The sequence below is a fragment of the Chelonoidis abingdonii genome, chromosome 2, assembly GCF_003597395.2.
Source record: "Chelonoidis abingdonii isolate Lonesome George chromosome 2, CheloAbing_2.0, whole genome shotgun sequence".
NCBI lineage: Eukaryota > Metazoa > Chordata > Testudines > Testudinidae > Chelonoidis > Chelonoidis abingdonii.
In genome coordinates this window covers 39,011,860-39,024,377 of record NC_133770.1, presented here as the reverse complement: position 1 = coordinate 39,024,377, position 12,518 = coordinate 39,011,860, and the positions used below count along the sequence as shown (strand labels likewise).

The window sequence follows — 12,518 nt, the reverse complement described above, 5'->3', positions numbered from 1 at the left end:
GTAACCCATTTAATGTAAATTAAATTTATTCAGCAAATTTAGGATTTTATACGCATCTGAACACCATCATATTTTCTTAAATCTGTTCACTGTTCTAATTTACTGGAAAATGTCTATCACTAAGACTTGGTCTATAGATTGTACATAAGCAGTATGGTGTGATAATCTGATAACTGAAGTTCAAGCTGCGTTGCTTAGTTTTAATTGGACCCACAGTCATATGCAGTCATTTCTGTTCCCTGACTGAATAAATGTAACTAAGAATCAGATTATGATGGAAATATTTGTATTTACATATCAAACATTTGCTTTCTCCAGAATTCACCTAAAATTCAGTTTTCCACAAACATTCCTTCCAGCAAGCTCTTTTGCTAGATTATGAAGAAAAATACATCAGAAAGAGCATTAATACAACCTAACAGGATTTAACTTTTTGTTTGAGGAAAAACAGATTGATTTAAGGTATTCACTCAGTCTTAGAGTATATGACAGTCAGTTCTCAATTCTCTTCTAGGACAAAATAATACTGCATAAAACCAAATGTGACCTTTAATTACCTCAGTTGAGGAATGACACCTCCTAGCAGTACAGACCACCAATTAACTTAAACCATTCAAGCACAACGTCTAATTCTTCAAACACTGCTACGAAAACCTTCTAGCTCTGGCGCATGGCAGGCATGCACACCCATGATTGGAATATATATAGTCACCGTCACTCAAAGAAGGTAGACGACTTAGGGTACGTCTACACTACAGGATTATTCCAATTTTACATAAACCGGTTTTATAAAAACAGATTGTATAAAGTTGAGTGCACGCGGCCACACTAAGCATATTAATTCGGCGGTGTGCGTCCATGGTCCAAGGCTAGCGTCGATTTCCGGAGCATTGCACGGGGTATGATATCCATAAGTTCCGCACGTCTCCCGCCCCTTAGAATTCTGGTTGAGAGCCCAGTGGCTGATGGGGCAAAAATCAGTTGTCGCGGGGGTTCTGGTAAATGGGTCAGTCATCCTTCTCCGGGAAGCAACGGCAGACAATCATTTCACGCCCTTTTTCCCGGATTGCTGGCAGACGCTATAGCACGCAACCATGGAGCGTTCAGCGTTTTTTTGGTTTGGTTTTTTTTTGTTTTTTTGTTGTTTTTTTTTTACAGTCCACCGTTGTACTGGATGCCGCGACAGGCGATACTCCAGCGTAACAGCAACATTCATTTGCTTTTGCAAATAGCAGAGACGGTTATCAGTCGTTCGTACCGTTGCTGCTGGCGTAAATTGGCAATGAGATGACAGTTATTGTCCTTCTGTAATGTCTGGTGTATCATGGGTGCCTGCTGGAATCGGCTGAGGGCGCAAAAAAAACTGGATGACTCCTGATCAATCCCTCCTTTATGGTTTCTAAAATTAGAGTCAGTCTGCTAGAATATGGGCAAGTGTACTAGAGAACAGCGTATCAAGAACAGAGAGCCAGCTGCTCCGTCAGATCCTGCAGAAATGATGAGCTACATGCCATTCACAGGGGTGCCCCTGCAACAACCCACTGTTGCTTCCTCCTCCCAACCTTCCTGGGCTCACCGTGGCAGTGTCCCCCCATTTGTGTCATGAAGTTAAAGAATGGAGGAATAAGAACAGTGACTTGTTAGTGAGATAAATGAGGGGAGGCAGTCTCCGGTGCTATGACAGTCCAGGCAGGACAGAATCTTTTCTTTACACAGGAAAGGGAGGGGGCTGATGTAGCTCAGCCAGTTGTATGAGAGGACGGTTACCAGCCGTTCTGACCATCTACTGGAGACAATAATATATTCCTATTTTCACCCAGGCGCCCCCAGCCAGTTCTACCTGAAAACCACGGAGCATCACGTTGATAACAAGGACGGCTACCAGTCTACTGCACGTCTGCACCGGCAGGGGAGAGGAGTGGATTACTGTCTTCACTGCTGCAGCGTCGCGTCTCACAGCATTCATAGATCAGGGTGACATTGAAAGAAGTCAAGAAACTATTCTTCCCTTTCTTTCATGTGGGGGAGGGAGGGAGTAAATTGATGAGCTATTCCTGACCATGTCGGATTGTTTTGACCTACAGGAATTTGGATGTCAGCAAGAATGCAAATACTTTTCGGAGACTGCTGTGACTTTGGATAGCTGGAGTCTCAGTACCCCTCCCTCCCTCCATGAGTGTCCATTTGAGTCTCTGGCTTCCCATTACACTTGTCACGCAGCACGGTGTAGCTGTAAATATTTTTTTCAAACGCTTCGACTTTCGTCTTCGTAACGGAGCTTTGATAGAACAGATTTGTTTCCCCATACAGCCATCAGATCCAGTATCTCCCGTACGGTCATGTGTGGAGCTCTTTTGGATTTGGACTGCATGCCACACGTGCTGATCAGAGCTCCATGCTGGGTAACGGGAAATGAAAATCAAAATTTCGCGGGGCTTTTCCTGTTTACCTGGCCACGCATCCGAGTTCAGATAGCTGTCCAGAGCGGGTCAAAGTGGTGCACTATGGGAACTCGCCGGAGGCCAAAACGTGATTTGCGGCCACACTAACTAATCCGATATGGTAATACAGATTTTAGCGCTACTCTCGTCAAGGATACAGAAACGATTTAAAGAGCCTTTATATTGTATAAGGGCCTCGTAGTGTGGACGGGTAACGTTAAATCGGTTTAACGCTGCTAAATCGTTTTAAACATGTAGCATAGACAGGCCTTCATGTGCTAATATTTCAGTAGGCTAGTTTTAACCTGACTAGTTTTGTAGCTCTATGCAACAAAGAAAGGGATACAATGTATCAGCTCACTTGAAACTGTAACCATACAGATAAAGTAGCTTTGATACAAGAAGGGAGGAGCAGGGGTCAAGGGCCTCATTCTCACTTCATTACCCTTATTTATGCTCATGTAACTCACTTTGGAAGCCAAAATTGGTGGAATTGCAGGTGAATGAACTGTGATGGTGTGCTGATCTGGTTAGGTCTGTCATGGTAGTATGGCAGAGTGAGACGTATACCAGCAGCTCCTACGCAAGACAAACCCAAGAAAGAAACAACAGATTCCACTGCCATCACATACAGTCCAGCTAAAACCCTCCACACATCATCAGGGATCTAAACCCATCCTGGACAATACCCACACTTTCACAGGCTTGGTGGCAGGCAGTCCCTCGCCACAACAACTGCCAACCTGAACATATTCTCACCAGTAACTGCACACCGCACCATAGTACTCAGCTCAGGAACAATCCATGCAAACAACTTCGATGCCAATGCGCACATATCTACAACCGGTGACACATCACAGACTACCAGATCAGTCACACATCACCGTTCATTCACCTGCAATTCCACAATGTAATATATGCCATCATATGCCGCAATGCCCGCTGCTATGGTACATCGGCAAACTGGACAGTCTCTACGAAAAGGATAAATGGACACAAATCAATATTCAGGAATGGCATACAAAAACCTGTAGGAACACTTCAACCTCCCTGGACACATAACAGCAGATTTAAAGCTAGCTATCTGCAGCAAAAAAACTTCAGGAACCAGACTTCAAAGAGAACCTGCTGAGTCAGTTCATCTGCAAATTTGACACCATCAGCTCAGGATAAACAAAGACTGTGAATGGTGGCAACTACAAAACCAGTTCTCCTCCCCTTGGTTTTCACACCTCAACTACTAGAACAGGGCTCATCTCCCTGATTGAACTAACTCGTTATCTCTAGCTTACTTGCATATACATACTTGCCCTGGAAAATCCACTACATCATCTTGACGAAGTGGTAGTCACTCACAAAAGCTCATGCTCCAAAACGTCTGTTAGTCTATAAGGTGCCACAGGATTCTTTGCTGCTTTTACAGATCCAGACTAACATGGCTACCCCTCTGATACTAATAGAGTAAGCCATATATCAGATATTTTATACCTTTTAAGTGTTTTAAACTAAATGACAAACCTGCGCTTTGGGATAACATTCAATCTCATGCTCTTTGTTTTAAGGCCACCTCTGACACAGAATTTAAAGTAATAAGTATATGAAATCTGACACGAAGTATTTTGTACATGCCTCCACATAAAAGCTAAGCACACATGCCTCTCAGAATAGCACTTATACCAGTGCTGCTTATTCACATGAGAGAAAAGAAAAGTTATTGATTTAAACGCCATTAGAGAAAAGAGAGGAGGGAAAACAAAACATAAAATTGTTAATAAATGAAATGTCATTTTCAAGGTTAAGAGTGTAACACCAACAGCTATAACTGAAAACTACATTACAATAGCTATAACTCAAAAGTTTAAAAAATAGTTGGAACTGTTCTTTTGGCAAAGGTCACGAAATAAAACTGCTGAAACATTCATTTTCTTCTTAGCTGTTTCTCTTGAGTGCAATGAAGTCACGTGTCTTTAATGATTTCCCACAAAAGCTGATTAATACGCACCAATAAAGTATTAAGGCTTCATGCATGGAGAAAAATAAGAGATTTCTGTTTGCAAAGGACTCAAAACCAAGTATATTAATTTAATTACTATTAGTCAAGAGAATCATCACTTACAGTATAAACGAAATAAAATTATACCTATTCGTAGTGAAATGGGAACGCTTCTTTCAGCGCAATCTCTGGTACCAGCCTCTCTCTCTCAAAATTAAGCATGTGTCCGGACTTTTTTTTAGTTGCATACGTGTGAATTTTTGCCATATTTTTGTCATCTTTCAATTCATGATTTAAAACAGAACACTATCAACCTACTCAGTAACAAAGAGGTACTTTCTTTAGGGAAAATAAGCCCATATTTTTTATATGTTAGTAATAGGTTGAAAAGAAAAACTCTACAGGAATGACCTGACCTGGAATTTGAAATAGTGAAAAAGTTTGGAAAGGGAACTGAGGACATTTTGTGCTGCAAAGATTGCAAACTAGAAATATAGAGAAAGACAAATCATAATGCTGAACATCTCAACAGTAAGTCTCACCTGAAATTAAAGCAAGTCAAGGAAAGGTAACACAGGCTTCGTAAAACAGTTTGGGAAGAATGAGACAAAAGCAGTAGCTGTGGATTTTCCATTTACTGTGCTTTGTAGAGATTCCAAAAAATGATGTCTGTGGTTCAAACTTTTTATTAGCTCTGCTTCATATGTATGCACATCAGCTGCATACTCCATATATTGCTCATCTTTTGCATGTAGCCATTGACTACGCAATCAAAACTGTTGTGTCCTGGGTGGTCAACACATTTGTGCTACATTTCCCAGTAATATATAAATAAGAAAACAAGCAAAGGCAAGCTTTAAAAAAAAAAAAGTCTGTGAAGGCAACAAGGTGAGCCTAAGAAGTTTGCATGTGCTCCCTTGTGTTGTGCCATCATACAGGTTTTCCAGGATCCAGGCAGCAGGATTCACATCTGGCCATTGGGACAGCATAACAGACCTTCTCTTTAAAGAAGAAGATGATGCAGTCACCTCAAATAAGACAATGAAACTAACATGGATGATTGAGGACAATGGAAACCAGTGAGAACTGTAAAGCAAGTTATCTTGTCTGTGTCTATTTTTTGGAAAAAATCTGTGGGGTCCATTTGCAATTAGAAACAAAATGTACATTAAATGTCTGTCTGCTCTGCATACAAGTAATTTATTGCTGCTTGTATTCTGACAGAATTAAACTTAATGCTTAATTACTTACTGTAATTTACAAGTTGATGCTTATGTACATGGTGCCTTAAAAGAAGTGAAACTTCAAGTCAGTGGGATCCAAAAGGCAATTCCTTTCATCTGCAATGCATGCTTTCACATCAGAATTTCAAAGCAAACTAAAGCCAATTATACCCTGCAATATATTTGATGGACTCTATGGATCAGGATCTCTTTTTGCCAACTGTAAAGTATTTGATTCATTTGTCAAGCTTAGATGTCATGCAATTTTAGCAACTATGAAAATATGCTGTGTATTTTCCCATGCAAGACAGAAGAGTTCAGGAATGATTTTGACTTATACATGGCATGTGAAGTGCCCTGTGATGACAGCATACTAGCACTTGAATACTGGAGAAGTGAAAACAAATACAAAAATCACTGCCTGTCATGTGCAGTGCAGAATTACATGCATTTGGAGTATCAGTAACTTCAGAGTCTGTGAAAAGATTATTCAGTCTGTTCAGACAGCAAAAATGCTACACATGCCTCTCCTAAGACCAACTTGGGCAGCTAAATGTTTTGTACTACAATAAGTACATAAGTTCAAAATTGGACAGATCTCTCAATTTCTTGCAACTGTGAAAATTCAATAGATAAAAACAGGAAAAAATGCTTAAATTCCATAATTTCATGCAACCAAGAAAATTAAAATAGATTTAAACAAATGATTAATATAATATGTATCTGCCAAAATGACCATTAAAAAAACCCGCATCTAATTCCACTAAACCCAAGTATAAACATATGCACTACAGCCTTGACTATCTGAACTTTAGCTATCCAGAACACCCTATGATCTGGAGCAGTGCTGCATCAACAGTTGTCTACTAATTACTAAGGCTATCATTAATCACAGTTAACTAAAACAATTAACTTAAAACAAATTAATTTTTTAAATCAAGTTAATCATGATAAATAGTTTTAATTTCACTTAAACAACAGAATAGATCAGAGATTCTCAAACTTCATTGCACCGTGACCCCATTCTGACAACAAAAATTACTACACGACCCCAGGAGAGGGAATGAAGCCTGAGCTCACCCAAGCCCCACCGCCCCAGGTGGGGGTGCCAAAGCCCGAGCCCTACCTCCTCTGGTGCAGAGAGGGGCCCCAAGCCCAAAGGCTTTAGCTCAGGGGCAGGCAAACTTTTTGGCCTGAGGGCCATATTGGATTTGCTAAATTGTATGGAGGGCCGGTTAGGGGAGGCTGTGCCTCCCCAAGCAGCCAGGTGTGGCCTGGCCCCCACCCTGTATCTGACCCCGCCCCCGCTTCTCACCCCCTGACCACCCCCCCCCCCCCGGGACTTCTGCCATCCAACCCACCCTGTCCCCTGTCACCATAACACACCCCAGGATCCCTCTCCCTTGACTGCCCCCGGCCACCCATCCAACACCCTCTGCCTGATCACCCCCAGAACCCCTGCCCTTGACTACCCATCTTTGCCCCATCCACCCTCCCCTTCCTGACTGCCCCCCGCAACCCCTGCCCTCAATTCACCCACCTGTTCCCCACCCTCTGACGACCCTGACCCCATCCACACCCTGTCCCTGACAGCATCCCAAACTCCCTACCCTCTATCCAACCCCCCCACACAAACCCCTGCCACTTACTGTGCTGCCTGGCCACACTATAGCAGACCTTAAGGTGGCTATCCTGCAGCAAAAAAACTTCAGGACCAGACTTCAAAGAGAAACTGCTGAGCTTCAGTTCATTTGCAAATTTGACACTATCAGTCTGGACTCAACAAAGACGGTGAATGGCTTGCCAATTACAGAACAAGTTTCCCTCCCTTGGTTTTCACACTCTACTGCTAGAACAGGGCCTCACCCTCCCTGACTGAACTAACCATCGTTATCTCTAGCTTGCTTGCTAGCATATATATACCTGCCCCTGGAAATTTCCACTACCTGCGTCTGACGAAGTGGGTATTCACCCACGAAAGCTCACGCTCCAAAACGTCTGTTAGTCTATAAGGTGCCACAGGATTCTCAGCTGCTTGCGCTGCCTGAAGCACCAGTGGCTGGTGGCACAGCTCAGAGCACTAGGACAGGCAGCCACGCCACCGTGCAACACAGAGCACCAGGTCAGGCCGCAGCTATGCAGCCTGCCAAAATCTCATAGCCCTGCCGCCCAGAGCATTGTGCTGGCGGGGCAGTGGGCTGAGGCTGCAAGGGAGGAGGAAGAGCAGGGAAGGGGCCAGGGGCTAGCCTCCCAGGCCAGGAGCTCAGGGCCTGGGCAGAAGAGTCCCTCAGGCCGGATGTGGCCCACAGGTCGTAGTTTGCCCACCTCTGCTTTAGCCCCAGCCAGGGGGGCTGTAACCTGAGCCCTGTCGCCCAAGGCTGAAATCCAAGGGTTTTGGCTTTGGCCCCAGGCAATGGGGCTCAGCTTTTGGCTTCAGTCCTGGGCCCCAGCAAATCTAAGGCAGCCTTGGCGACATCATTAAAACAGGGTCATGACCCCTTTTGGGGTCCCGACCCACAGTCTGAGAACTCCTGGAATACATAAACAAAGTAGTATTTTTCAATTCACTTCATACAAGTACTGTAGTGCAATCTCTACTGTGAAAGTGCAACTTACAAATGTAGATTTTTTTTTAAAACACTGCACTCAAAACCAGAACAATGTAAAACTTCAGAGCCTACAAGTCCATCCAGTCCTACCTCTTGTTCAGCTAATCGTGGATACAAACAAGTCTGTTTACATTTACAGGTGATAATGCTGCCCACTTCTTATTTACAATGTCACTTGAAAGTGAGAACAAGTGTTAGCACAGCACTGTTGTAGCCAGCATTGCAAGATATTTACATGCCAGATATGCTAAACATTCATATCCTTCTTCATGGTTCGACTTGTAGATTGCACTTTTATCTTTTTTACAGACCAAATATTTGTAATAAAAAATAATAATATAAAGCGAGCTCTCTACACTTTGGATTCTGTGTTGTAACTGAAATCAATATATTTGAAAATGTAGAAAAACATCCCAAAATATTTATAAATTTAAATTGGTATTCTATTATTGTTTAACAGTACGATTAAAACTGCGATTAATTGAGATTCATTTTTTTAATCTCGCAATTAATCACAATTATTTTTTTTAATTGTCAGCCCTATTAATTACATTAGGTAAACAAATATCTGCACAACAGTGACAAATGGCCCAGGAAACGTTCCCTTAGTTCATCCCCCATGATATTTACCTAAGCAAGGTTGCACTGTATATACATTGTATGTAAAAGGCACACTGAAGCATTTATCTTTTTAAGAAAGGCAAATTTTGGCACTTCAGATTAACAGTGCCGCTCTAAATAGATGGTTCAGTTTGAAAAAATATCACACTGCCAATCTCCTGAAACCTGCAGTTCAGTCGCAGGGAGAGGGGTGCTTGCAGGCAAAATTTGTGTTTGCAACTCATTTTGCTCCTGCAGGTTTAGGATTGAATTCACTCTGGCAGGAAAATACAGGTTGCAGTTAAATTGCAAATAAGGGAATAATAAAAGCCTACTGGACATTGAATAAATAGTAAGGCTCAGCTGGTAATGGTTCTGAAATTAGCACACACAGAGGTGTTCCCAGAAAGCCATCTTACACTGTGACATTTTAAAATAAGCTTAACTAATTTTACATGATTTCAAATCAAGCAATGAATATGCTCAAGTTGTTAGGCATTATTAATAGCCCTTATTTAATTAAGATACATTCCCCCCTAAATACTAGATTACCAGTGCAATGCCTAATTAAGCATTAGGTTTCATTCTGTCAGAATACAAGCAGCAATAAATTACTTGTATGCAAAGCAGACAGACATTTAAGCTGTGTACAATAAAAGCAGTTGACTGAAGATACTGCATATTTAGCTGGAGTGGACAGAGAACAATGATTCTGTTCTCTAACAATCCAGTGCGTATCTTCTTTTTACACTGCAGCTACGAGCTTGCATAGCATTTTATAGATGTTGTGGCTGCCTAGAAACTTAGAAGAGGAAAGGACCCAAGTCCACTAATGCCTGTTTCCACCCCAAATCACGAAATCAAAACGGGCATGTCCAAGTGATTTCTAACGGGTGCTTCTAATGCAAGTTATCTTTCCATTTCAATTCCATCCATTTTATTTTTATATGCAATACATTAAATATCGGATATCTCATCTTTGATAAGAATGTAAGAATTAATAATCACAAAACATTTCTGCCTTCCTTTCAAATGACATGTCCTTTTTCATACTAACCTCTCAGGGCTGAAGCTAGAATGGTATTGGATGTTTTGTGTTAAACACTGCAGAAACTCACAATTACGGCCCTTAGTGGTTTTAACAAACTAAACCTAGGTTGCTGTTCTCTTGGCAGATGCAGATGGCCACAGTTGTACAAGTTGCACTTCTTTTTCCAGATCTTTGTGAATGGGTAGACATTTCTTTACTATCTGACTAACTGGCAGGGTACAAGTGAACTGGTTTGTTTATTGTTAGTCTGAGAGAAAGACGTGTGGTCTTCTTTGTTCTTTGTATTTTAAACAAAATTTATGTATATTTAAATAGAGTGACCATATTTCCCTATGCTGAATATGGGACAGCTGGTAAAATTACTCATATTCAAGCGAGTTCACTGGCAATCAATCAGAACTATGCAGTACAAACATTCAAATTAAGATCAAGTCGACTGAGCTCCCATTAAAAAGAAATACTGCGTAGCTGCATTCTTTTTATATGCCTTCTTATCTTTAAGGTTCACACAGAAAGGGGTGAAACAGACATCCCTACCCCCCCCCCCACACACACACACAGAGGTGAGACACACACTCACTCCTGTTCACCTCTCTCACACAGGGGTTTGACCGACCAATTGATCCTCCCTACCCAGCACTCTATGCCCTCCAGGCCTGGCTGGGCCCCTGGGACAGACCCGTCTTCCGGAAGCAACACGTGAGGGGGAGGCACGCAGGGTCACATACCCTTCCCTTCCCCACTCCGATTTCTGCCAGGGTTCACACCAGACTGTGGTCAGTAGCAGCCTTTCAGCACTGTGCTACAGAGAAGGGACAGGAGCTGCTTCCAGTTTGGGGGGATGGGAGGGAAGGGGGATGGATGTCCTGGCCCATGTCTTTGCAAAGCTCATCTTTTTTCTTTTCCCCCCTACCCCTGGGGCTGGAAGCAACTTGTTCCTTCCTGCTCGCACAGTGCTGAGAGGCAGCTAACCCCTCCAGGCTGCTGCCAGCCACTGACATAACCCAGCTGCCTCCTGTCTCCCCCTCACCCCCATCCTGGCTACAGTGTGGTCAGGAAGGGGTTACTGTGCACCAGGGCCTAGGGAACCTGACTGCCAGGGCTTCAGATAACTGGCCAGAGAGGTGGCTCAGGAGGGGAGGGTGCTTAGAGGATGGAGCAGCCCCACACACTCCCTAGGGGTAGGTCCTAGGGCAGGGAGGTGGGGGCTGCTGTGGAGCCTGCAGGTTCGGGGCATGAATAGGCTGGAAATTGCTTCCCCTCCTCCCCACTCCAGAGCTTATCTGAGGGATGGAGAGGCTTCCCCGTGTCAGTGCTGTACAGGGCTTTGGCACATACAGGTCTCAGTACCTCAGGGCTTTCCTGAGGCACCTGCCCAGCCAGAGGTGGGAGGGAGGGGGGGGAAGAAGGAGCCTGCTGGCCAGGTTGCTGGTGAGCTGAGTGCTTTGACCAGGGGATGGTTCTCCACACAATGCTGGAAGCAGGACGTGCCTCACCGGTGGGGCTATGGAGAAGCAGAAGGGATGAGGGGGGCAAAGTAGGGAGAGGACAGTGAGAGGGGGAACATACAAAGGGCTAATGGGCGGACAACAGAAAGTTTGTAACGGGTTGCTGCTTGGTGCCTGCCCGCACTCACCAGCCACTGCAGCGTGCAACCAGTGCCGGCTGAAAACGGGCAGGGCCCTACTAGCCGAGAGCCAGCACACAGTGGGGGCTGAGCTGATGGACCAGCGGGGGAGCGGCTGGCCCCACGTGCTGCATCTTCTCCCCATCACAAGCTTTGCACACCCAGCCCCATCGTTAGCCACTGGACACCCCCCACACACACACCCCTCGCTGGTGGGAGGCCAAGCAGGACCCACCAGTACTGATGGGAGGAGGGGGGGGGGGAGACAGAAAATGCAGGACAATTTTGCCAGTTTTTAAGAAAAAGTTGGGACACCTGAAAGAGGGCTTAAATATGGGACTGTCCCTTTAGGGTGATCAAATGTCCCATTTTTATATTTAAACATATTTTAAACACTGGGGCTCATTGAATTTGGGCTAGAAGATGAGGGAGACACAGGGAAGAGACTCCAGAAAAGTAGTGTTTCCTGGTCTAAATATTGCTATTGGGATAGTGTGTGTCTCCTATTAAAATACAGAGTGAAAGGGAGGTGATTATTTTGAAATCTTTGCAGTCTCACTTCAAGCGCTTGAAAAGGGTGAAAGGGTCAGCAGATAATTTTTGTGGAAAACATTTGTTTGTCAGAGACCAACAGTCATTTTGTAAATATCATTTGACAGTTTAAGATGCACTCAAAGGCATTTTTGCAAGAAAAGATACTGTTATTCAGTAGGAAAACCATGAGCTACAAAAATATCAAGCAAAGTGTATTATGCTGAAATATGAGACTTAGAATTGCTAGGAGTCAAATATGCAGATCTTTGTCAGTTCCTCTCCACCTCTCAAGCACAAAGTAAAAATAACTATTCAGACTTTTGTCAGTAACTACAGAATAGTAGGAGTTTAAATGTCATAGGAGACAGTTCTGCTGTATAAATAATTCCCTAAGTCAGCCTCTAAATTAACACCTACTATTTGACTCTGAGGAAAATATA

At 43.5% G+C, this 12,518-nt stretch overlaps 1 protein-coding gene across 4 annotated transcripts in view; it reads right to left on the bottom strand.

Moving 5' to 3' along the window:
- Window positions 1-12,518, bottom strand: part of PIP4K2A (phosphatidylinositol-5-phosphate 4-kinase type 2 alpha) — a 207,756-nt gene that overhangs the window by 100,461 nt on the left and 94,777 nt on the right. The gene's annotated exons all lie outside the window — the stretch shown is intronic.